Here is a 26,528-nt window from a genome sequence, read left to right as displayed (position 1 = left end):
TAGTGATTACAGTGACTCCTCCTTTCTTTGGTACGACGTGAAAAGGACTAACCCATTTACTATCGGATATAGGATATATTATTCCGGCTTCTAGCAGTTTTTGGATTTCCTTTTTAACCACATCGCTCATAATAGGATTTATTCGCCTTTGATGTTCCCTAGAGGTTTTACTATCGTCTTCGAGCATAATGCGGTGCATACACAGAGAAGGGCTTATACCTTTCAGATCTGATATGTTGTATCCTAAAGCGGTAGGGTATTTTCTTAGGACATTAAGTAATTTTTCAGTCTCGCTTCGTCCTAAGTTGGCGTTCACTATAACTGGTCGGTTTAGTTCTTCGTCTAGAAACTCATATCTAAGATCGGTAGGAAGTGTCTTCAGCTCTATAGAAGGTTTCTTAGGTCCAGGTATAGGATCAGGAGTTAAAGCTAAGCATTCACTCAGGTGGTTATCTTGATATTCCTCACGCCAGTTGTCATCTTCAAAAATTGGCGGCATAGGAATTCTTAGGATGTCGGTTTCCTTATTTGGTTCGGATTTTATTTCCTTGACACACTCGTCGATTATGTCAGCAGAACAGCATGTGTCAATTATAGAAGGTGCTTTTAGGAATTGGGAAAGTATAAATTCTATTTTCTCTTCTCCTACTTCGAAAGTAAGCTTTCCTCGCTTTACATCTATAATTGCACCAGCGGTTGCTAAAAATGGTCTTCCTAATATGATCGGGATGTTAGAATCTTCCTGGATATCCATAATGATGAAGTCAGTTGGGATGTAGAATTGACCTACACGAACAGGGATATTCTCTAACATTCCTACAGGGTACTTAACTGAACGGTCTGCCAGTTGAAGAGACATTCTTGTTGCTTTAAGCTCACCTAGGTTGAGTTTCTTACAGGTCGAAAGAGGCATCAAACTAACATTAGCTCCTAAATCGCACAAGGCTTTCTCTATGATGGTTTTTCCAATTACGCAGGGTATAGAGAAACTACCAGGGTCTTTCAGTTTTGGAGGCATGTTGTTTTGGATGATAGCGCTACATTCAGCGGTAAGCGTTATAGTTTCGTTATCCTCGAGTTTCTTTTTGTTTGATAAGATTTCTTTTAAGAACTTAGCGTATGAAGGCATCTCAGTTATGGCTTCTGTGAACGGTATGGTTATGTTTAATTGCTTCAGAAGTTCTACAAATCTTTTAAATTGCGCTTCGGTTTTTGATTTAGCTAATCTCTGAGGGTAAGGAATTGGTGGCTTATAAGGTGGTGGTGGAACATAAGGTTTCTCTTTTTCGGGTTCCACTTCGTTATTGTTCTCATCAGTCTTAGCAGTTTGTTCGTCAGTTGTTTTCTTTTGGGTTTCCTTTGGCTCTTGTTGTGACATGGGTACGTTTTGGGTTCTAGGATCTATGGGTCCATCGTAATTCGTTCCACTTCATTGTGTTATCGCGTTCGCATGTCCTTTAGGATTTGGTTGAGGTTGAGCAGGAAACGTGCCAGCAGGGGCAGCAGTAGGTGCTTGTTGTTGAGCCACTTGTGAGATTTGAGTTTCTAACATTTTGTTATGCGTAGCTAAAGCATCTACTTTGTTCGATAGTTGTTTTAGTTGCTCGCTATTGTGGATGTTTTGATTCAGGAAGTCTTTATTGGTTTGTTGTTGGGAAGCTATGAAGTTCTCCATCATGATTTCTAGGTTCGACTTCCTAGGGGTGTTTTGAGCAGCTACAGGCGCTTTTTGGTAGCCAGGTGGTACAGCAGGTGCTTGTCCAGGCGCGTACAACGCATTGTTGTTCTTATAAGAAAAGTTCGGGTGGTTTTTCCATCCAGGGTTGTACGTGTTAGAATAAGGGTTTCCTTGAGCGTAATTTACTTGATCAGATGGGACTCCAGTCAAGAGTTGGCATTCAACAACTACATGCCCAGTCAATCCACAAATCTCGCAGTTAGGTGCTACAGCGGCAGCGGTGGCTGAAGGAGTGATGGTTAAATTCTCGATCTTTTGAGTTAAAGCGTCTACTTTAGCGTTAACGCGGTCTATACCACTTATTTCGTACATTCCTCCTTTGGTTTGGGCTTTCTCTAGAGCGGCTCGTTCTCCACCCCATTGGTAATGGTTTTGTGCCATGTTCTCTATGAGTTTGTATGCTTCATCATGGGGTTTGTCCATTAATGCTCCGCCAGCAGCGTCATCTATAGTCATTTTAGTGTTATATAAGAGACCACCATAGAAAGTATGGATGATCAGCCATGGTTCGAGTCCATGATGAGGGCATATTCTAAGCATGTCCTTGTAACATTCCCAAGCTTCGAAGAGTGATTCGTTATCTTTCTGGGTAAATCCGTTGATTTGACCTCTAAGCATAGCAGTTTTGCTAGGCGGAAAATATCTCGCTAAGAATACTCTCTTCAATTCGTCCCACGTAGTTATGGAATTGGAAGGCAGGGATTGAAGCCACGCTCTCGCTCTATCTCTCAAGGAGAAAGGGAAAAGGCGCAATCGAATAGCTTCGGAACTAACGTTGTTGGCTTTGATAGTGTCGGCGTATTGCACGAACACGGATAAATGGAGATTGGGGTCGTCTACAGGGCTTCCAGAGAATTGATTCTGTTGAACAGCTTGGACCAGTGAAGGTTTTAGTTCGAAATTGTTCGCTTCAATCGCAGGTGGTGCGATACTTGAATGCGGTTCAGCGCGCGAAGGAGCGGCATAGTCTCTAAGAGGACGAATAGCAGCCATCTCTAACTTCGGGGTAATTTGATTGATTTGATCAGTAAAAATCAATTCCTGATTAATCGGAATTTCTGCTACTTCGGGAAGATTGCGAGCTCGACGTTTGACGTTAATGAAACGTTCGATCTCGTTAATTCGTTGTATTAAGTCTCCTCCTTCTGAACGAGTATTTGGCATACAATCGTTCAAAAAGAAAGGGAAGAATTGTCCTAGTCTCTACGGTGTAACAGTGAGTTACGATATCGACTTAAATAGTCCCCGGCAACGGCGCCAAAAACTTGATCGCGACTTTACGTGTCTATAAATCTGATAACTGCAAGTGCACAGTCGTGTCGTGTAGTTTTAAAAGATATCGAATCCACAGGGACTATGAATCGATCTACCGTTATCTAAGGTTACTATGTAAAGCTAGGAGTACTAAAATTTCGATTGTTCCTAAGGGAAAGTGATTGTGAGAAAATAAAGAATAATAATAAAAGACAGGTATCAGTATGTATTTCGTTTAACTAAAGGTAATCCGAAGGTCCATTGGCTTTTGCATAATTAAATTAAAAATCTTTACTAATTCCAATTGATTAAAAATCCTCGTCTCAAACTTTCGCTCTGTTGATTCAGACTACTATCCTAATCCTAATGTACGCTTTCGCCATCCCATTAGATTTTAGAAGAGCTTTTTGGAAACAATGTAATTAATAAAATGCCTATTTTACGAGGTTGTTATCTATTTAAATCTCCTAATCTCAAACTTTCGCTCTGTTGACTCGGAGCAAGCTAATACCCCTAACGTATGCTTTCGCCATCCCGCTCGAGTGTAAAAACAATTTTTGAAAATAAATAAGTTCCAATTAGTTTTAATACGCTTTCGCCATCCTTAAAACTAATGTCCTATGTCTACTATCCAGTTAAACACCTCAAACTTTCGCTCTATTGGTTTTAACCTTTGACCGTCTTAAGCCCTCAAACTTTCGCTCTATTGGTTTTAAGACTTACTAATTAAACTAGACATATAAACCAAAAATAAGTGATAATTAATAAAACATAATTTAAGCCAATTTATTTCGGATCCCTACGGTTAACTTACTTTACATACCGACACCTTTAGTAATTTAGCCAGACATATTAATATGGTTAAACATGCATAAATAAATTTGGTTCATATTAATAGGCATATTAATTGGCATATAATATATCATGCAATAATAATATAAATAAAGGCGGTAAATAATAAACCTGAATTAAAATAAATCTGAATTGAATTGAATCTTGAAGTACTCGAACTTCCACCACAGGTTGGCTGGATCGTTCTTCGGAATTTAAATGGCAGAAAATAAAAACAAGGAAATAAAACGATAAATCTAACGTAAGGCTAGATCTACGAAAAGTTCACAACAATTTCCGGTGTAGAAATCGTTGTGAGAAAATAAACGGTTAAATGAAAGCAGAATAGGGAAAAAGCAGTTCGCGGTACAATTTCGGCAGCACTTCGTTGGCAGGAAATCGGACTCTTTGAAGTGAAGTGGCTGGCTCTATTTATAGGCGAGGCTTTGAAGTTTCTTTGCGTGAAAAGAGGAGCTCCCAACAGACTTGGACGTGGAGACGTGCGTCTCCGTTTCTTCAGGAAGACTTGAGACGTGCGTCTCAAGTGGAGAGAATCTAGGGGCAGTTGGAGACGGGCGTCTCCTCTTGGTGACGTGGCAGAAGAGAATGTGGAGACGTGCGTCTCCACTTGCTTGCATGGTTTGGGCTACGCAATTTTGTTCCTTTGTGGGCTTTTGGGTCCTTAATTGCACCCCTCTTTCGCTTCAGCACTCCTTTTTCGTCTTTTAGGCATAAATATCGGTCATTTAAGCTCTATTTTCTTTCCTTTTCGCAAATAGTCGTAATTGAAGTGTAAAACCTGAAATAAAGCAAATACACGCGTAATATCATAATAAATTAACATAATAAACGGAAAATGCTATAAATATCTATGGATTTTAAGCTAAATATACGATATAAAATCGTGTTATCACGCGACTCCGTTTTGTTGCGGTGTTGTCGCACGCTCGCGAAAAATGAACAGAGTCGCCACCAATATATTTATCCCATAAGGGAAAGGAATACCGGATAACCTACAAAGGAAGGAACAGGGTCTTGCGACCAGAGAATCAAGGTACGGGAGTCGGTTACGCGAGGGGAAGGTGCTAGCACCCCTCACGCCCATCGTACTCGATGGTATCCACCTATGTTTGTTTCTATCTAAAGGGTGTATAACTATGCCTATGTCTAAATGCGAAATGAATGGAGAATGTAGGGAAAATAAAGAATTGTACTCGCACGGGCCCTACCCCGCTGCCTACGTATCCTTTTCAGGAATCAGAGTTACCGTAGCTCGGCTCACGATTTTCTGTTTGTTTTTGTGTTTTTTAATTGGGCGGAGTCAACGTTCACGTTCTCGCATAAGGGAAGACCTACGATGCGTACGAACGGAAATGACATTGCCCTTAGGTGCCAACGAGGCAAAAGAAAAAGGAATGATTGGTTTGTGTCTTTTAGGATAGATGAGTGGTGAACAGTTCCCAATACCGGGCCACTCACCACTTTCTCTACTTTGCTTTAGTCTGAACCATTGTTAGGTGTTTTAAGTGTTTTTGGTTGTGTATTTTTTAAGGGAATTTACTTCACGATTTGAATCACATAAAATGTATAATGATCGAGAAGCAGATTAGGGAATGAATCCCACTCGCTTCCATCCCATTATGTAATGTTTGAGAAACAGATTAGAGAATGAATCTCACTCATTTCTCTCCCATTAGTTAATGTTTGAGAAACAGATTAAGGAATGAATCCCACTCGTTTCTCTCCCATTAAGTAGTGACCGAGAAACAGATTAGGGAATGAATCCCACTCGTTTCTATGCCACTAAGTGATTGAGAAATAGATTAGGGAATGAATCCCACTCATTTCTCTATCACTTGCTTAATGTGATTCGCATCTTCCGTTTATTAATGTTTTAAAGAGTTGAAAAAGAAAAAGAATGCAAAAGGGAGCTAATCTTAAATTCTGGTCTAAGTTGTTCTAATTCCTAATTGGGTCTAATGGAGTCTAAAATAGGCCAAAAGTATGGCCAAAGTCAAGTAACAAAGTCACACAACAATTATACACAAATAGCATGAAAATGATACAAAAGCATAAGAGAAGCAATTCAAGTGTTAGTACAAAAATGAAACTAAAAACTACTATTTTTATGGGTTTTTTATAAAAGAACTCAAATGTCAAAACCTAACAATTAATTCTAAACAAAACACCTAAAATCTATTTAGAAAATTGATAAATTTTATTATGTTTTTATCACCTAAAAGGAATATAAAAAAACTATGTAAAAACTAAATCTACACATGAAACATATGGAGTCAGGGGGGTTTAAACTGAAATTAATGGTGCTGGAAGTAGTATGGGCGCAGGGCTGGATCAAATCTGGCCCAAATGCTTGTTTTTGTTATAGTTCCTTATGTCCAAAAAGAGTGTTACGGGCCTATGGGGGGTGTGTATACAGATTCGGCCCAGGGAATTATTTTCAGACTTTTGACAAAAAGAAAAAGATGTGTGACGGGCCCATAGGGGTGTAAAGAAGATTTTCGTGGCCCAAGAAGCTTTTGATCCAAATTGACTAATTCAGACTTTGGTTTCATTTGTTATTCAGATTCTATTAATGTCTTCTTTTTATCAATTTCCAATTGTGTGATTAAACTTAATGCATCTATTAACCTTAACTAAACTCAATTATTCCTAATTAAACGTGGTTAGCACTAATGTTAATTGAAAATAATTAAAAGAGGAAGTTAGGGTTACGAACTTGTGGCTGTTGAGATTTTCTGAACGAGTCCTCTTCTTTCCTCTCACTCGTGAATGGCGGCCGGAGATCTCTCTGATTCCACCGTCACCGATCAACCTCTCTGGCTCACTTACCTCTCGATTCAAGCTTCACCTCATTTCCGTTTTGACTCAACTCTCACTCCCCTCTTCGTCCGCGATGAAGATCGTTGTGGATGTGAAGCCGATGCAGTGGTGATGTTGTTTTTCGTTGTTGATGGACGATGGATGTATTGCGAGAGGTGTTACGAAGATAACGATTGTGCGTTGACGATGATCGTTGATGATTGCCGTCCTTGGAAATTGAAGGTTATCGGTGGTTATGGTGATTGAATCGAAAGAGAGCAAAGTCAAGAATAAGTTTGTTACCAGCCTGTTATCACTGATTTTTCTCTCATATGAAATCCTGTGTTCTCTCCTTTTGCAGATTCGGATGATGAACGGATTATTGCAGGTTGAAGATTATTGATGAATCATGTTGTTGCAGGTTTGTTGAAGACCGACGCTGAACATGTGCTCAATTGACACGAAGACTCAGTGATGATGAAGATTGTGGCATTGAAAAAGCGATGAAGACCTGTTTATGGTGATTGAAGAAGCGATGAAGATGATGAAGGAATCGTGAGCGGGAAGAATGAACTCTGAAGATTGGAGAAGATGAGGTTTGTTACTGGTTTGTTGCCGATTCTTTTTCTTCTTTTTCTCAGTTTTTTGTTGTGAACTGTTTTCTGTTATGGAGATGATAGATGATTGAAACAGGTTGAAGATTGGAGAATTTTCCTGAGGTCAAGGTTCAAGGTTGCAGAATGATCGATGATAGAGAGCAAGATTGAAGAGTTTTCTGTCGCTTTTTTTTTGAAGAATTTTTGATGATTGAATTGAAGAGGTTATGAGATGATGAAGAAGGTGAAGATTGAAGCTGTGAAGAAGTCAAGAAGAATGAGTCGAGAGCGAAGTGATAAAGGTTGAGGTGAAGATGAAGAAAAAAAGATTGAAGATTGAAGGAGAGTGAGAGCTATGTAGAGGTTAGTGAGGTAACTGTTAGTTACTCAATTCTGTTTTCTGTTTTTGCCAATTGGAATTGGTTATGGAATTCTGTTAGGAGTGTTTCAGTTAGTTAGGAAATTCTGTTAGAGCGGTCATAGGGTGTTTTTGACAGTTAGGAGGTTGGTTAGAAGTTAGTATTCTGTTACTTCTGTTATGATTCTGTTTAAAGGTTTATGTGGAGTATGGTTCTAGGTTTGAAACTGTTAGGAGCAGTTAGAGTATGAGCTGGAAGTTTTCTTTCTGTTATGTATTGGGCTATTAGCGGTTAGGAAGTTAAAATAGTCAGGATTTGTAAAGTTAAATGCTGTTAGAAAAATGGTTAGGGAATGGTTTAGTTTTGATTGAATGGATTAATGTATGGTATGTTTATGAATTGGTTTAGAAATGTGTGGGCTGCTTTGGGATAACAAAAATTGGAACTGAATTGAATATGGTATGCGGTGTTAACCGTTGCAGTCTTTCTGATTTTTTGTTATTCTCCTTTGCCAATTTTCTGAACTATCTTGGTGCTGTGGTTGGTTGGATGAAATGGCATGCTGGTTTGAATGGACTTTCCTTGGCAGGGTGGAATCATGCCGGGATGCTTCGACATGTTGCAGTTAACTTGAAACTGTTAGAAACAGCTAGGCAGTTATATCTCTATTTCCTTTTTCTGTTAATAGCTAGTTAGAATAGCTAGGGAGTGTTAGTTTGAATGCAGATTTTGGTTAACTTCATGGTGTGTTTGGCTGTTGATTTTGAATTTGTAGTTGCAGGTCTGATGTAAACGCAAGGTAGCTTGCATAACACACTTATTCAACACTTGGATACCAATGGTTACATGGTGCATTTAAAATCAATAGATCATGGAGGTCCAAATGAAGATGAACGAAAAAGCTTTGAAGATTCAAAAGAGGATGGGCTCAGCACGGGTCTATGACTCGGAGTCTAGATCTTCGGTCAATGGCTGGTCAATTGTATAGGGAGTCAACGGTCTTGGTCAACAATTGACTACAAAAAAGTCAACTGTAGTTTTTTTGTGTGTGTGTAATGGATGAACTTTGAATGTTGTAATGATAATTGGAATTTGTAATGGAATGTCTGCTTTTGTATGACAACTTTCTTTTGTAATTCAAGTGATTCAAACCGATTGAATGGTAGTTTCCCTCTTCTCTTTTGAATTTGAATTTCAATTCAATAACATGTAACTTTCCTTATATCTATTTGAATGAATTCCTGAATATTGATGTAGTAATGGTCAAATTCCAATGAGGAAGCCGAAGTGAATTGGTCAACAAAAGTCAACCTTCACTTTTATAATATTTCTTCTACACTCTTTATTAAGAAATTCAAGCAAACGATAGTCGAACCAAGATGACTTATATTCCAAGCAAGCAACACACAAAACTTAACGCTATAATTATCGCCACATGTTGAGATATTGATTCAAAAGCCTTGTTCCTTGAGTAGCAAAAGAGGACTAAGCGTGAAATGTGTGATCAAGTCATTAATAGCTCAAGTGTTAAGAAGCAACCCATGATGATTATAAGACCAAACTCAATCAAAGGGAAATGAACCCTAGTTTTATAACTTCAATTGAAAAAGACCTTAGAAACCTCAGCTCCAACTTGATTGATATAAACACCTTGAAGATAAGAAGTCTCAAAGTACCAATGAAACCTTAACCCTTCAGGATCCTTGATCCCATGCCAAGTTTATTGATTAATGATGCATGATGTCAGATGGCCTAATGAAAGATGCATATGAAATGAGAAGTCTAATCCAGTTAAAAAATTAAGGGGTAGGACAAATTTGGGGTATGACAGCTGCCCCTATTTAATCGTCTTAAACCTGAAGGTGAGATTGGCGTTAGCCTTTCGAACATTCGAGGTAGAAGAAGATTAAATATCAGAGTACCAGAAATTTGTCCTAAAAAGAAGATGGTGTAAATGATATCCTTATTTTTTGGTTTTTGTCTTGATATCTGCTGGGGAAAGAGAAATTTATTTTTTGGTGGCAATATTTACAGTGAGTAATGGGTTTGAATGGAGATAGCTTATAAGGTGGTAGCGGTGCCGACACGGGGTTTTCAAAGAGAATGGTTGTATGAAACAATGACCGAAAGGAAAAAAGATCTCGTACGATCTATGACTCAACATCGACTCGACACCAGGAGAAGACCTAAGCATGATCTTCAGGACTGAAAGAATAAGATCTCTTACGATCTATGACTCAACATCGACTCGACACCAGGAGAAGACCTAAGCATGATCTTCAGGACTGAAAGAATAAGATCTCTTACGATCTATGACTCAACATCGACTCGACACCAGGAGAAGACCTAAGCATGATCTTCAGGACTGAAAGAATAAGATCTCTTACGATCTATGACTCAACACCGACTCGACACCAGGAGAAGACCTAAGCATGATCTTCAGGACTGAAAGAATAAGATCTCTTACGATCTATGACTCAACACCGACTCGACACCAGGAGAAGACCTAAGCATGATCTTCAGGACTGAAAGAATAAGATCTCTTACGATCTATGACTCAACACCGACTCAACATCAGGAGAAGACCTAAGCATGATCTTCAGGACTGAAAGAATAAGATCTCTTACGATCTATGACTCAACACCGACTCGACACCAGGAGAAGACCTAAGCATGATCTTCAGGACTGAAAGAATAAGATCTCTTACGATCTATGACTCAACACCGACTCGACACCAGGAGAAGACCTAAGCATGATCTTCAGGACTGAAAGAATAAGATCTCTTACGATCTATGACTCAACACCGACTCAACATCAGGAGAAGACCTAAGCATGATCTTCAGGACTGAAAGAATAAGATCTCTTACGATCTATGACTCAACACCGACTCGACACCAGGAGAAGACCTAAGCATGATCTTCAGGACTGAAAGAATAAGATCTCTTACGATCTATGACTCAACACCGACTCGACACCAGGAGAAGACCTAAGCATGATCTTCAGGACTGAAAGAATAAGATCTCTTACGATCTATGACTCAACATCGACTCGACACCAGGAGACAAAAGAAGACATTGTGTCAGACACTCATCAGAGGTTGAAGATACCTCGCCTCGGCACCGTGGTTGGAGGAGATTTTAAAATGTAGTAGCAGATATCAATCAGAATTTGTAAGGACAACCTTTTGTGTGGGGATGTATTATTGTCTTGACTGGGTGCGGATTTGTATTATCTGGCTTATGCTTTGTATGCATGTTTGAATTTTTCTGTGGCGTAATGTTCCATTTTGATGGATATGCTACGCTTTTGAGGATGCAATGTTATATGCAGTGAACGCTATATGCAGAGTGCCAAATAAAGGCATTAGTGAGGTAAACACCAGGGAAAATCCCCTTAGTGTTAAGGACCATGTGGAGGTGCCAATAGATATTGGACTTTGATTTGTAAGATGCACTTTTCTTTGAAGAAGAAAAAAAACTGACCTCTCACCATGTGCCACTGCTTGGAGGATTTTCAGCTTGAGGAGATTCCCTCGATTCACCATGTTGAGGATGAGAAATCCAGATAAGGAGCCTTGATTAGGGAAGTAGAACAACTCCTAGGAGAAATAAACTCCTATACTTGAGGAATGGAACAAAATCTCGGGAGAAATAAACTCCATGCTTGGGGAGAGACCAAGTTTCCAGGAGAAATAAACTCCTATGGTTGGGGAGAGACAAGATAACTCGAAAGATTGTGCCCCAAGCTTTCATGACCCATGAAGGAAATTTCCCCACGGGATCCTTGGAGAGATTTGTCAAATCTCGACGTAACTGCCCCATATTGGTTGTATTTGAGAGAAATTCCTTGACATGATTGCCCCAGGTTGATCAAAGCTTGAAGAGATTTATCGACATGATTGCCCCAGATATACTGAATTTGAGAGGTCCAGCCTCGATTCAATTGCCCCTGATTAGGTACATCTGACTAGAATGCTCAAGCTTTCCTTGTTTTGATGCCAAACAAACATGGGGACAACTTCACCACGCTCGACGGAGTCTTTAAACTCTTCCCCTCAAGGTAATCAAAGAAAGTATTAAATGTTCATGCTCAACGGAGTTCTTTGGATAACTTGCCCCTTGATAATCAGTCTCTGAAACAATTAGCTTTTTACTCCACGGAGTTCTCAAGTCTCTTGTGCTTTGACATGATCAAGTTGCTCACTGATTCTCATCCTGAAATTTCTTTGATGTTTAAGCAGATGTTTGTATGCAAAAGAATGTTAATTCTAGGAATGATAATTCTAATGCAAAGTGTACGTTAGTCTTGAAGTTTAAAGAAACCCTTTTTTATTGAAATGAGATTGCGACCTCTTGTGACTGAATCACTATTTGACACAACCTCGATTTTTGCATATGAAAGATAAAGCAAACGTACGATGCCAACGTGAAAATGAGTCTCGCTTCATTGGGAGTCAGTTAAACGCTATCTCTTGGGAGTGTGCTTTCAAAATAACCCTACTTCAATTAGGACTTTTGAGGGTTATAACTTGGCCAGGTTCACGGTTTTCAGAAAACAAAGGATTTTAGGCTCAAAATTATTTGGTACCCACCCCCTTCGTGATGTTCTCCATTCCTAGGTTCAATTAACTCGACATGAGTGTTCATTCCTCACAAGGAATTTGGGATGGTTGAGGAATCAATGAGGTTTTTCGGACATGGCAGTCACTCACTTTCTTATTCTTCTGATTGATCATCACACGACTTTGTTCCTTTGATGAGGATTTTTATTTTGTAATTCTTGTTTTTCGCTTCTGCTTTCCCTAACTTTTGCCTGGACAAATTCTCTTGAATTTTATTTTGGAGTCCAGCGGGATGCCCTAACTTTTGCCTAAGTCACTTATTTCAAGTTTTTGACTTAGCGGGCTTTCTTTTTTTTATTCACTTTTTTTTTTTTGAACAAGTCGTGTGATCTTGAGTCTTTGATTTGCGGGAGGTGATTGTGACTGCCTCGTTCTTTGATTGATGAGGGATAACCATCGTTGTGTCGTCGTCTCTTGACCCCTTGATAGGATAAGGATAACCATTGAGGTTTTGACATTCCTCAACCTTTTGAAGGATATCCATTGTTGTACCCTTAGATCCATACCCTTTTTGTGAGTTATGAACACTCGATCAAGTTAAATGAACACTACCCTGCCCCAAGGTTAAAATAAGGGTTTTTATGATTAGAAAAGAAACTCCTTCTCCAAGGCTCAAAGGGGTTAATGAGGGTCTATCTCCCTTATATCTCCGGTGTTTGGGGATTTGAAACAATGCCTGTACATCCTCAGTAGGGTTTTTATTCAAAAACACATGATTAGAGATTTTTCATTTTTATCTTTCATCATTCTCCCTCAGCTTTTTGCATAAGCAAGCAATTAGCAAAGTTGGTATCGTAATGCCAAAAACATTTTATGAGTGATAACGAATGGATTACTTCAAGACAAACATAAACAATGTATTATGATTTTCATTCAGAAATTAACAAGTTTTTACATGCTATCAATGCTTAAACAAACAAATGAAAAATTACAATGAGAATGCAGTAAGAAACTAAATGGGTGTCGTTGTTGAGGAGACTCCGTCTGGACTTGTTGCTCTTGAATACTTTCTGTAGTTCTTTCCAAACACTTCAGATTACTTCAAAAGAGAACTCCGACAAAGTCACCCAAGAGTTGTAAATTTTTGCCTTGCTTTAGGGATTCGAGCAATGCGAATGATGCAATGCTCAAGATAAGAGTACGTCTTGCTTATCCCTCGTGCGGGAGCCCCAAGCATAGATGTTGAAGAAGTATTCGCCTTCATAAATGGAAAGAATCTGGTATGGTCATCAAACTCAAGAGAGCTACTTGTGGTGAAGAAGACCCAAAACACGAATCTTAACCAATTGAAATTCTGACAAACGAGGAAGCAACTGGGCATAAGGCCATCAATTTGTCTCTTATATTTTTCTCTCTGTTAACTAGCAAGGCCACTGAGAAGGAGATCCTGAGAAAAGGCAACTGATATATGAAGTAAAACCTTGAGAATGAGAAGCATTGTGAAGAGCACTCTTGATTATCACACGGAAGAAGATTCTGATGAAGTCACCCAAGAATTTGTAATGCTTTAGGGATTCGAGCAATGCGAGTGATGCAATGCTCAAGATAAGAGTGCGTCTTGCTTATCCCTCGTGCGGGAGCCCCAAGCATATTCATTGAAGAAGTATTTGCCATCAAACATGGAGGAACCTTGCATGGTCATCAAACTTAGAGATGCTATATGTTGTAAGGAAAGACCAAAACACCAACTGAAACACCAACCTCCACGGATACAACTGAGCACAAGAACCTTGAGAATGTGAGATGCTTCTACAGAACACTCTTGATTACCACTTGAAAAAGGTTCTGACAAAGTTGCTCGAGAATTTGTGGTGTTTTTATTATTATCATACCAACGAGTTCAAGGAAGCAGCTTTCTACAAAGCAGGAAGTACTTGAAATGAGAACACAGAAAGGAAATGATGATTGCCATAGTTGAGGAGACTTGACTCCTTCTGGGCTTATTCTTCTTTTTTTTTGTGATACTTTCTGGAATACGGACATTCACTTATGCATGAACTCTTCGTCTTATGTGCAGGCCATTTGGAGTGAATGATATTGCTTTGGAGTCAATGAGATCTTGGACTTTGTGTTTCAAAACATTACAATCCTCAGTTGAATGTCCAGATGTCCCAGAATGGTACTCACACCTTGCATTTAAGTCATATCCTTGAGGAATCGATGTTGGAGGGGGCTTAAACTCCTTTAGTTGGACCAAAGAATCCTTGAGCAAATGAGAAAGCAGCTGACTATAGGTCATAGGAATTGGGTCAATCCTTCTTGGTGGTCTCCTTGGCATTTGTGGACCCTGCTGATGGCAATGATTCCAATACCCATTCTGTTCAGGTGTCTTCCTCTTTTGATCTGGCTGTGAAACAAATGGAGATTGATGAGGTGGGAAACCTGGAACCCAAGATGGTGCATTATGCTTCTGATTTGAAGTGGATCTGACATAGAAGTATGAATCAACCTTTTCTTCCACCGCAGTTGGAACCCCATTTCCTTGAACAAACATACCCTCGGGGGTGAACAAAATCACTTTTGAATCAATGAGATCTTGAATTTGCTGCTTCAGCGCCCTACAATTCTCAATATCATGACCAGGTGCCCCAGAATGGAACTCACATCGAGCATTGGCATCAAAGGTGGGGGGAAGCTTTTCAGGCGTATCTAATTCTCGTAGCTCAACCAACTGAAGCTCCAGCAAACGGGGAAGTAACTGAGCGTAAGGCATCGGGATAGGATTGAGAATTCTCTGAGGTTTCTTAGGCTTTTTCCCACACATTTGGCCTCCTTGAAGAACAGATTGGCATGGAGGTGATGGCACATGGAGTTGAGGGAGAGCTCCCTGAGGCATTCCATGAGTGGAAAGGAATCCTATTGGGAAGAAGGAATCAACAACTTCTGTTGCAGCAGCAGGAACAACATCACCTTCCTTCCTTAATACTGTCTTCAGAACTTCCATGACCAAGCTCAATTGAGTCTTCAACTGATTGTTTTCCTCTTTTAGTGCATCCTGATTACGGACCAAGTCTCGCATCTCCAACATAAGATGACCCATTTGTTCCTTCATCTCATCCATTTCCTCACGGAGTTGTTCCATAGTTGATCTTGGAGTTGTGGCGGTGAGAAGTCAAATCTGTTGTTGATCTTGGAATCTGAATAGAAATGGTCCCATAAGTCTTTGAAAGAACCATGAAATGCATGATAGTATGAATGCATGTTTCATTTATGAGAGATCCTAAAGTCTTTTCACACACTTTCATTCTTCTTTTTTGGAATTAAAGCTTCTTTTTTTTTGTATAGAATATCTTTTCTTTTCTTTTTGCTTTTCTATTTCCTTTTCTTTTACATATCTTTTCTTTTCTTTTCTTTTCTTTTCTCTTTTTTGGAAATAGACTTTAGGATCTTTCATAAATGGAGTGGACAAAGCAATGATGTTATGCAATGCAAAAGCATGGGATCCACGGTCCATATAATCTTAGTAACCACTGTACAATCCTCTGAATAACTGATACAGGTCAAATGTCACAAGATCAAAGGTCCGACACCTTTTTGAATACCAGGAAAACCAATAGTCACCAACAGAACAGAATAGTCACCAACGGTACCTGTCATGTATATCCCACCCCACTCACAGGTGAATCTAGGTCAAGGTAGGTCAATGGCTTCCAGCGTTATCAGTTCTCCTGAAACACCATTATTGTCGCAAATACATGCCAACAACGGTATCTGATTTGAACCTCGACTGGTCGTGGGTCTCATGATCGCAATCAACAGAACCTGACATTCTGTTGGCGTCATGACTATCCACTCTATCCTAGGTATCCTATGTGTCACTCTGGCCTGGGTATTGGGCCTTTTACCTCATAAAACATCCCACCCAACCTGCAAAACAGAACAGAAGACCCCAAGGAACACAGAATATAATCCATATGCATGATGTGCAAACAGAAATAAACATGATATGCAAGCAGAAAAGTAAACATGCAAACATATATACAAGGTATAGACATAAAAACAAATAAACACCCCGTAAATAAACAAACAAACGCAGGCTAGGATCGACTCACTAAGGATGGACCAGCAACAGGTCTAGCAACATCCCCAGCAGAGTCGGGTGTTGTCGCACGCTCGCGAAAAATGAACAGAGTCGCCACCAATATATTTATCCCATAAGGGAAAGGAATACCGGATAACCTACAAAGGAAGGAACAGGGTCTTGCGACCAGAGAATCAAGGTACGGGAGTCGGTTACGCGAGGGGAAGGTGCTAGCACCCCTCACGCCCATCGTACTCGATGGTATCCAACTATGTTTGTTTCTATCTAAAGGGTGTATAACTATGCCTATGTCTAAATGCGAAATGAATGGAGAATGTAGGGAAAATAAAGAATTGTACTCGCACGGGCCCTACCCCGCTGCCTACGTATCCTTTTCAGGAATCAGAGTTACCGTAGCTCGGCTCACGATTTTCTGTTTGTTTTTGTGTTTTTTAATTGGGCGGAGTCAACGTTCACGTTCTCGCATAAGGGAAGACCTACGATGCGTACAAACGGAAATGACATTGCCCTTAGGTGCCAACGAGGCAAAAGAAAAAGGAATGATTGGTTTGTGTCTTTTAGGATAGATGAGTGGTGAACAGTTCCCAATACCGGGCCACTCACCACTTTCTCTACTTTGCTTTAGTCTGAACCATTGTTAGGTGTTTTAAGTGTTTTTGGTTGTGTATTTTTTAAGGGAATTTACTTCACGATTTGAATCACATAAAATGTATAATGATCGAGAAGCAGATTAGGGAATGAATCCCACTCGCTTCCATCCCATTATGTAATGTTTGAGAAACAGATTAGAGAATGAATCTCACTCATTTCTCTCCCATTAGTTAATGTTTGAGAAACAGATTAAGGAATGAATCCCACTCGTTTCTCTCCCATTAAGTAGTGACCGAGAAACAGATTAGGGAATGAATCCCACTCGTTTCTATGCCACTAAGTGATTGAGAAATAGATTAGGGAATGAATCCCACTCATTTCTCTATCACTTGCTTAATGTGATTCGCATCTTCCGTTTATTAATGTTTTAAAGAGTTGAAAAAGAAAAAGAATGCAAAAGGGAGCTAATCTTAAATTCTGGTCTAAGTTGTTCTAATTCCTAATTGGGTCTAATGGAGTCTAAAATAGGCCAAAAGTATGGCCAAAGTCAAGTAACAAAGTCACACAACAATTATACACAAATAGCATGAAAATGATACAAAAGCATAAGAGAAGCAATTCAAGTGTTAGTACAAAAATGAAACTAAAAACTACTATTTTTATGGGTTTTTTATAAAAGAACTCAAATGTCAAAACCTAACAATTAATTCTAAACAAAACACCTAAAATCTATTTAGAAAATTGATAAATTTTATTATGTTTTTATCACCTAAAAGGAATATAAAAAAACTATGTAAAAACTAAATCTACACATGAAACATATGGAGTCAGGGGGGTTTAAACTGAAATTAATGGTGCTGGAAGTAGTATGGGCGCAGGGCTGGATCAAATCTGGCCCAAATGCTTGTTTTTGTTATAGTTCCTTATGTCCAAAAAGAGTGTTACGGGCCTATGGGGGGTGTGTATACAGATTCGGCCCAGGGAATTATTTTCAGACTTTTGACAAAAAGAAAAAGATGTGTGACGGGCCCATAGGGGTGTAAAGAAGATTTTCGTGGCCCAAGAAGCTTTTGATCCAAATTGACTAATTCAGACTTTGGTTTCATTTGTTATTCAGATTCTATTAATGTCTTCTTTTTATCAATTTCCAATTGTGTGATTAAACTTAATGCATCTATTAACCTTAACTAAACTCAATTATTCCTAATTAAACGTGGTTAGCACTAATGTTAATTGAAAATAATTAAAAGAGGAAGTTAGGGTTACGAACTTGTGGCTGTTGAGATTTTCTGAACGAGTCCTCTTCTTTCCTCTCACTCGTGAATGGCGGCCGGAGATCTCTCTGATTCCACCGTCACCGATCAACCTCTCTGGCTCACTTACCTCTCGATTCAAGCTTCACCTCATTTCCGTTTTGACTCAACTCTCACTCCCCTCTTCGTCCGCGATGAAGATCGTTGTGGATGTGAAGCCGATGCAGTGGTGATGTTGTTTTTCGTTGTTGATGGACGATGGATGTATTGCGAGAGGTGTTACGAAGATAACGATTGTGCGTTGACGATGATCGTTGATGATTGCCGTCCTTGGAAATTGAAGGTTATCGGTGGTTATGGTGATTGAATCGAAAGAGAGCAAAGTCAAGAATAAGTTTGTTACCAGCCTGTTATCACTGATTTTTCTCTCATATGAAATCCTGTGTTCTCTCCTTTTGCAGATTCGGATGATGAACGGATTATTGCAGGTTGAAGATTATTGATGAATCATGTTGTTGCAGGTTTGTTGAAGACCGACGCTGAACATGTGCTCAATTGACACGAAGACTCAGTGATGATGAAGATTGTGGCATTGAAAAAGCGATGAAGACCTGTTTATGGTGATTGAAGAAGCGATGAAGATGATGAAGGAATCGTGAGCGGGAAGAATGAACTCTGAAGATTGGAGAAGATGAGGTTTGTTACTGGTTTGTTGCCGATTCTTTTTCTTCTTTTTCTCAGTTTTTTGTTGTGAACTGTTTTCTGTTATGGAGATGATAGATGATTGAAACAGGTTGAAGATTGGAGAATTTTCCTGAGGTCAAGGTTCAAGGTTGCAGAATGATCGATGATAGAGAGCAAGATTGAAGAGTTTTCTGTCGCTTTTTTTTTGAAGAATTTTTGATGATTGAATTGAAGAGGTTATGAGATGATGAAGAAGGTGAAGATTGAAGCTGTGAAGAAGTCAAGAAGAATGAGTCGAGAGCGAAGTGATAAAGGTTGAGGTGAAGATGAAGAAAAAAAGATTGAAGATTGAAGGAGAGTGAGAGCTATGTAGAGGTTAGTGAGGTAACTGTTAGTTACTCAATTCTGTTTTCTGTTTTTGCCAATTGGAATTGGTTATGGAATTCTGTTAGGAGTGTTTCAGTTAGTTAGGAAATTCTGTTAGAGCGGTCATAGGGTGTTTTTGACAGTTAGGAGGTTGGTTAGAAGTTAGTATTCTATTACTTCTGTTATGATTCTGTTTAAAGGTTTATGTGGAGTATGGTTCTAGGTTTGAAACTGTTAGGAGCAGTTAGAGTATGAGCTGGAAGTTTTCTTTCTGTTATGTATTGGGCTATTAGCGGTTAGGAAGTTAAAATAGTCAGGATTTGTAAAGTTAAATGCTGTTAGAAAAATGGTTAGGGAATGGTTTAGTTTTGATTGAATGGATTAATGTATGGTATGTTTATGAATTGGTTTAGAAATGTGTGGGCTGCTTTGGGATAACAAAAATTGGAACTGAATTGAATATGGTATGCGGTGTTAACCGTTGCAGTCTTTCTGATTTTTTGTTATTCTCCTTTGCCAATTTTCTGAACTATCTTGGTGCTGTGGTTGGTTGGATGAAATGGCATGCTGGTTTGAATGGACTTTCCTTGGCAGGGTGGAATCATGCCGGGATGCTTCGACATGTTGCAGTTAACTTGAAACTGTTAGAAACAGCTAGGCAGTTATATCTCTATTTCCTTTTTCTGTTAATAGCTAGTTAGAATAGCTAGGGAGTGTTAGTTTGAATGCAGATTTTGGTTAACTTCATGGTGTGTTTGGCTGTTGATTTTGAATTTGTAGTTGCAGGTCTGATGTAAACGCAAGGTAGCTTGCATAACACACTTATTCAACACTTGGATACCAATGGTTACATGGTGCATTTAAAATCAATAGATCATGGAGGTCCAAATGAAGATGAACGAAAAAGCTTTGAAGATTCAAAAGAGGATGGGCTCAGCACGGGTCTATGACTCGGAGTCTAGATCTTCGGTCAATGGCTGGTCAATTGTATAGGGAGTCAACGGTCTTGGTCAACAATTGACTACAAAAAAGTCAACTGTAGTTTTTTTGTGTGTGTGTAATGGATGAACTTTGAATGTTGTAATGATAATTGGAATTTGTAATGGAATGTCTCCTTTTGTATGACAACTTTCTTTTGTAATTCAAGTGATTCAAACCGATTGAATGGTAGTTTCCCTCTTCTCTTTTGAATTTGAATTTCAATTCAATAACATGTAACTTTCCTTATATCTATTTGAATGAATTCCTGAATAATGATGTAGTAATGGTCAAATTCCAATGAGGAAGCCGAAGTGAATTGGTCAACAAAAGTCAACCTTCACTTTTATAATATTTCTTCTACACTCTTTATTAAGAAATTCAAGCAAACGATAGTCGAACCAAGATGACTTATATTCCAAGCAAGCAACACACAAAACTTAACGCTATAATCATCGCCACATGTTGAGATATTGATTCAAAAGCCTTGTTCCTTGAGTAGCAAAAGAGGACTAAGCGTGAAATGTGTGATCAAGTCATTAATAGCTCAAGTGTTAAGAAGCAACCCATGATGATTATAAGACCAAACTCAATCAAAGGGAAATGAACCCTAGTTTTATAACTTCAATTGAAAAAGACCTTAGAAACCTCAGCTCCAACTTGATTGATATAAACACCTTGAAGATAAGAAGTCTCAAAGTACCAATGAAACCTTAACCCTTCAGGATCCTTGATCCCATGCCAAGTTTATTGATTAATGATGCATGATGTCAGATGGCCTAATGAAAGATGCATATGAAATGAGAAGTCTAATCCAGTTAAAAAATTAAGGGGTAGGACAAATTTGGGGTATGACAGCTGCCCCTATTTAATCGTCTTAAACCTGAAGGTGAGATTGGCGTTAGCCTTTCGAACATTCGAGGTAGAAGAAGATTAAATATCAGAGTACCAGAAATTTGTCCTAAAAAGAAGATGGTGTAAATGATATCCTTATTTTTTGGTTTTTGTCTTGATATCTGCTGGGGAAAGAGAAATTTATTTTTTGGTGGCAATATTTACAGTGAGTAATGGGTTTGAATGGAGATAGCTTATAACGTGGTAGCGGTGCCGACACGGGGTTTTCAAAGAGAATGGTTGTATGAAACAATGACCGAAAGGAAAAAAGATCTCGTACGATCTATGACTCAACATCGACTCGACACCAGGAGAAGACCTAAGCATGATCTTTAGGACTGAAAGAATAAGATCTCTTACGATCTATGACTCAACATCGACTCGACACCAGGAGAAGACCTAAGCATGATCTTCAGGACTGAAAGAATAAGATCTCTTACGATCTATGACTCAACATCGACTCGACACCAGGAGAAGACCTAAGCATGATCTTCAGGACTGAAAGAATAAGATCTCTTACGATCTATGACTCAACACCGACTCGACACCAGGAGAAGACCTAAGCATGATCTTCAGGACTGAAAGAATAAGATCTCTTACGATCTATGACTCAACACCGACTCGACACCAGGAGAAGACCTAAGCATGATCTTCAGGACTGAAAGAATAAGATCTCTTACGATCTATGACTCAACACCGACTCAACATCAGGAGAAGACCTAAGCATGATCTTCAGGACTGAAAGAATAAGATCTCTTACGATCTATGACTCAACACCGACTCGACACCAGGAGAAGACCTAAGCATGATCTTCAGGACTGAAAGAATAAGATCTCTTACGATCTATGACTCAACACCGACTCGACACCAGGAGAAGACCTAAGCATGATCTTCAGGACTGAAAGAATAAGATCTCTTACGATCTATGACTCAACATCAACTCGACACCAGGAGACAAAAGAAGACATTGTGTCAGACACTCATCAGAGGTTGAAGATACCTCGCCTCGGCACCGTGGTTGGAGGAGATTTGAAATGTAGTAGCAGATATCAATCAGAATTTGTAAGGACAACCTTTTGTGTGGGGATGTATTATTGTCTTGACTGGGTGCGGATTTGTATTATCTGGCTTATGCTTTGTATGCATGTTTGAATTTTTCTGTGGCGTAATGTTCCATTTTGATGGATATGCTACGCTTTTGAGGATGCAATGTTATATGCAGTGAACGCTATATGCAGAGTGCCAAATAAAGGCATTAGTGAGGTAAACACCAGGGAAAATCCCCTTAGTGTTAAGGACCATGTGGAGGTGCCAATAGATATTGGACTTTGATTTGTAAGATGCACTTTTCTTTGAAGAAGAAAAAAAACTGACCTCTCACCATGTGCCACTGCTTGGAGGATTTTCAGCTTGAGGAGATTCCCTCGATTCACCATGTTGAGGATGAGAAATCCAGATAAGGAGCCTTGATTAGGGAAGTAGAACAACTCCTAGGAGAAATAAACTCCTATACTTGAGGAATGGAACAAAATCTCGGGAGAAATAAACTCCATGCTTGGGGAGAGACCAAGTTTCCAGGAGAAATAAACTCCTATGGTTGGGGAGAGACAAGATAACTCGAAAGATTGTGCCCCAAGCTTTCATGACCCATGAAGGAAATTTCCCCACGGGATCCTTGGAGAGATTTGTCAAATCTCGACGTAACTGCCCCATATTGGTTGTATTTGAGAGAAATTCCTTGACATGATTGCCCCAGGTTGATCAAAGCTTGAAGAGATTTATCGACATGATTGCCCCAGATATACTGAATTTGAGAGGTCCAGCCTCGATTCAATTGCCCCTGATTAGGTACATCTGACTAGAATGCTCAAGCTTTCCTTGTTTTGATGCCAAACAAACATGGGGACAACTTCACCACGCTCGACGGAGTCTTTAAACTCTTCCCCTCAAGGTAATCAAAGAAAGTATTAAATGTTCATGCTCAACGGAGTTTTTTGGATAACTTGCCCCTTGATAATCAGTCTCTGAAACAATTAGCTTTTTACTCCACGGAGTTCTCAAGTCTCTTGTGCTTTGACATGATCAAGTTGCTCACTGATTCTCATCCTGAAATTTCTTTGATGTTTAAGCAGATGTTTGTATGCAAAAGAATGTTAATTCTAGGAATGATAATTCTAATGCAAAGTGTACGTTAGTCTTGAAGTTTAAAGAAACCCTTTTTTATTGAAATGAGATTGCGACCTCTTGTGACTGAATCACTATTTGACACAACCTCGATTTTTGCATATGAAAGATAAAGCAAACGTACGATGCCAACGTGAAAATGAGTCTCGCTTCATTGGGAGTCAGTTAAACGCTATCTCTTGGGAGTGTGCTTTCAAAATAACCCTACTTCAATTAGGACTTTTGAGGGTTATAACTTGGCCAGGTTCACGGTTTTCAGAAAACAAAGGATTTTAGGCTCAAAATTATTTGGTACCCACCCCCTTCGTGATGTTCTCCATTCCTAGGTTCAATTAACTCGACATGAGTGTTCATTCCTCACAAGGAATTTGGGATGGTTGAGGAATCAATGAGGTTTTTCGGACATGGCAGTCACTCACTTTCTTATTCTTCTGATTGATCATCACACGACTTTGTTCCTTTGATGAGGATTTTTATTTTGTAATTCTTGTTTTTCGCTTCTGCTTTCCCTAACTTTTGCCTGGACAAATTCTCTTGAATTTTATTTTGGAGTCCAGCGGGATGCCCTAACTTTTGCCTAAGTCACTTATTTCAAGTTTTTGACTTAGCGGGCTTTCTTTTTTTTATTCACTTTTTTTTTTTGAACAAGTCGTGTGATCTTGAGTCTTTGATTTGCGGGAGGTGATTGTGACTGCCTCGTTCTTTGATTGATGAGGGATAACCATCGTTGTGTCGTCGTCTCTTGACCCCTTGATAGGATAAGGATAACCATTGAGGTTTTGACATTCCTCAACCTTTTGAAGGATATCCATTGTTGTACCCTTAGATCCATACCCTTTTTGTGAGTTCTGAACACTCGATCAAGTTAAATGAACACTACCCTGCCCCAAGGTTAAAATAAGGGTTTTTATGATTAGAAAAGAAACTCCTTCTCCAAGGCTCAAAGGGGTTAACGAGGGTCTATCTCCCTTATATCTCCGGTGTTTGGGGATTTGAAACAATGCCTGTACATCCTCAGTAGGGTTTTTATTCAAAAACACATGATTAGAGATTTTTCATTTTTATCTTTCATCATTCTCCCTCAGCTTTTTGCATAAGCAAGCAATTAGCAAAGTTGGTATCGTAATGCCAAAAACATTTTATGAGTGATAACGAATGGATTACTTCAAGACAAACATAAACAATGTATTATGATTTTCATTCAGAAATTAACAAGTTTTTACATGCTATCAATGCTTAAACAAACAAATGAAAAATTACAATGAGAATGCAGTAAGAAACTAAATGGGTGTCGTTGTTGAGGAGACTCCGTCTGGACTTGTTGCTCTTGAATACTTTCTGTAGTTCTTTCCAAACACTTCAGATTACTTCAAAAGAGAACTCCGACAAAGTCACCCAAGAGTTGTAAATTTTTGCCTTGCTTTAGGGATTCGAGCAATGCGAATGATGCAATGCTCAAGATAAGAGTACGTCTTGCTTATCCCTCGTGCGGGAGCCCCAAGCATAGATGTTGAAGAAGTATTCGCCTTCATAAATGGAAAGAATCTGGTATGGTCATCAAACTCAAGAGAGCTACTTGTGGTGAAGAAGACCCAAAACACGAATCTTAACCAATTGAAATTCTGACAAACGAGGAAGCAACTGGGCATAAGGCCATCAATTTGTCTCTTATATTTTTCTCTCTGTTAACTAGCAAGGCCACTGAGAAGGAGATCCTGAGAAAAGGCAACTGATATATGAAGTAAAACCTTGAGAATGAGAAGCATTGTGAAGAGCACTCTTGATTATCACACGGAAGAAGATTCTGATGAAGTCACCCAAGAATTTGTAATGCTTTAGGGATTCGAGCAATGCGAGTGATGCAATGCTCAAGATAAGAGTGCGTCTTGCTTATCCCTCGTGCGGGAGCCCCAAGCATATTCATTGAAGAAGTATTTGCCATCAAACATGGAGGAACCTTGCATGGTCATCAAACTTAGAGATGCTATATGTTGTAAGGAAAGACCAAAACACCAACTGAAACACCAACCTCCACGGATACAACTGAGCACAAGAACCTTGAGAATGTGAGATGCTTCTACAGAACACTCTTGATTACAACTTGAAAAAGGTTCTGACAAAGTTGCTCGAGAATTTGTGGTGTTTTTATTATTATCATACCAACGAGTTCAAGGAAGCAGCTTTCTACAAAGCAGGAAGTACTTGAAATGAGAACACAGAAAGGAAATGATGATTGCCATAGTTGAGGAGACTTGACTCCTTCTGGGCTTATTCTTCTTTTTTTTTGTGATACTTTCTGGAATACGGACATTCACTTATGCATGAACTCTTCGTCTTATGTGCAGGCCATTTGGAGTGAATGATATTGCTTTGGAGTCAATGAGATCTTGGACTTTGTGTTTCAAAACATTACAATCCTCAGTTGAATGTCCAGATGTCCCAGAATGGTACTCACACCTTGCATTTAAGTCATATCCTTGAGGAATCGATGTTGGAGGGGGCTTAAACTCCTTTAGTTGGACCAAAGAATCCTTGAGCAAATGAGAAAGCAGCTGACTATAGGTCATAGGAATTGGGTCAATCCTTCTTGGTGGTCTCCTTGGCATTTGTGGACCCTGCTGATGGCAATGATTCCAATACCCATTCTGTTCAGGTGTCTTCCTCTTTTGATTTGGCTGTGAAACAAATGGAGATTGATGAGGTGGGAAACCTGGAACCCAAGATGGTGCATTATGCTTCTGATTTGAAGTGGATCTGACATAGAAGTATGAATCAACCTTTTCTTCCACCGCAGTTGGAACCCCATTTCCTTGAACAAACATACCCTCGGGGGTGAACAAAATCACTTTTGAATCAATGAGATCTTGAATTTGCTGCTTCAGCGCCCTACAATTCTCAATATCATGACCAGGTGCCCCAGAATGGAACTCACATCGAGCATTGGCATCAAAGGTGGGGGAAGCTTTTCAGGCGTATCTAATTCTCGTAGCTCAACCAACTGAAGCTCCAGCAAACGGGGAAGTAACTGAGCGTAAGGCATCGGGATAGGATTGAGAATTCTCTGAGGTTTCTTAGGCTTTTTCCCACACATTTGGCCTCCTTGAAGAACAGATTGGCATGGAGGTGATGGCACATGGAGTTGAGGGAGAGCTCCCTGAGGCATTCCATGAGTGGAAAGGAATCCTATTGGGAAGAAGGAATCAACAACTTCTGTTGCAGCAGCAGGAACAACATCACCTTCCTTCCTTAATACTGTCTTCAGAACTTCCATGACCAAGCTCAATTGAGTCTTCAACTGATTGTTTTCCTCTTTTAGT

At 39.4% G+C, this 26,528-nt stretch overlaps 1 long non-coding RNA gene and 1 other non-coding gene across 2 annotated transcripts; both read left to right on the top strand.

The window, feature by feature from the left end:
- Positions 1 to 2,249: 2,249 nt before the first annotated feature.
- LOC131600804 (small nucleolar RNA R71) lies at positions 2,250 to 2,356 on the top strand. The gene has a single exon (XR_009283412.1). It is a non-coding gene; the product is annotated as a small nucleolar RNA R71 (small nucleolar RNA).
- Positions 2,357 to 19,036: 16,680 nt separating this feature from the next.
- Positions 19,037 to 20,283, top strand: LOC131599267 (uncharacterized). The gene is made up of 2 exons (XR_009282683.1): positions 19,037 to 19,173; positions 19,936 to 20,283. It is a non-coding gene; the product is annotated as an uncharacterized LOC131599267 (long non-coding RNA).
- Positions 20,284 to 26,528: the final 6,245 nt, after the last annotated feature.

The sequence above is a fragment of the Vicia villosa genome, linkage group LG4, assembly GCF_029867415.1.
Source record: "Vicia villosa cultivar HV-30 ecotype Madison, WI linkage group LG4, Vvil1.0, whole genome shotgun sequence".
In the NCBI taxonomy this organism is placed as follows: Eukaryota; Viridiplantae; Streptophyta; class Magnoliopsida; order Fabales; family Fabaceae; genus Vicia; species Vicia villosa.
This window is presented reverse-complemented; position numbering and strand designations above follow the sequence as displayed.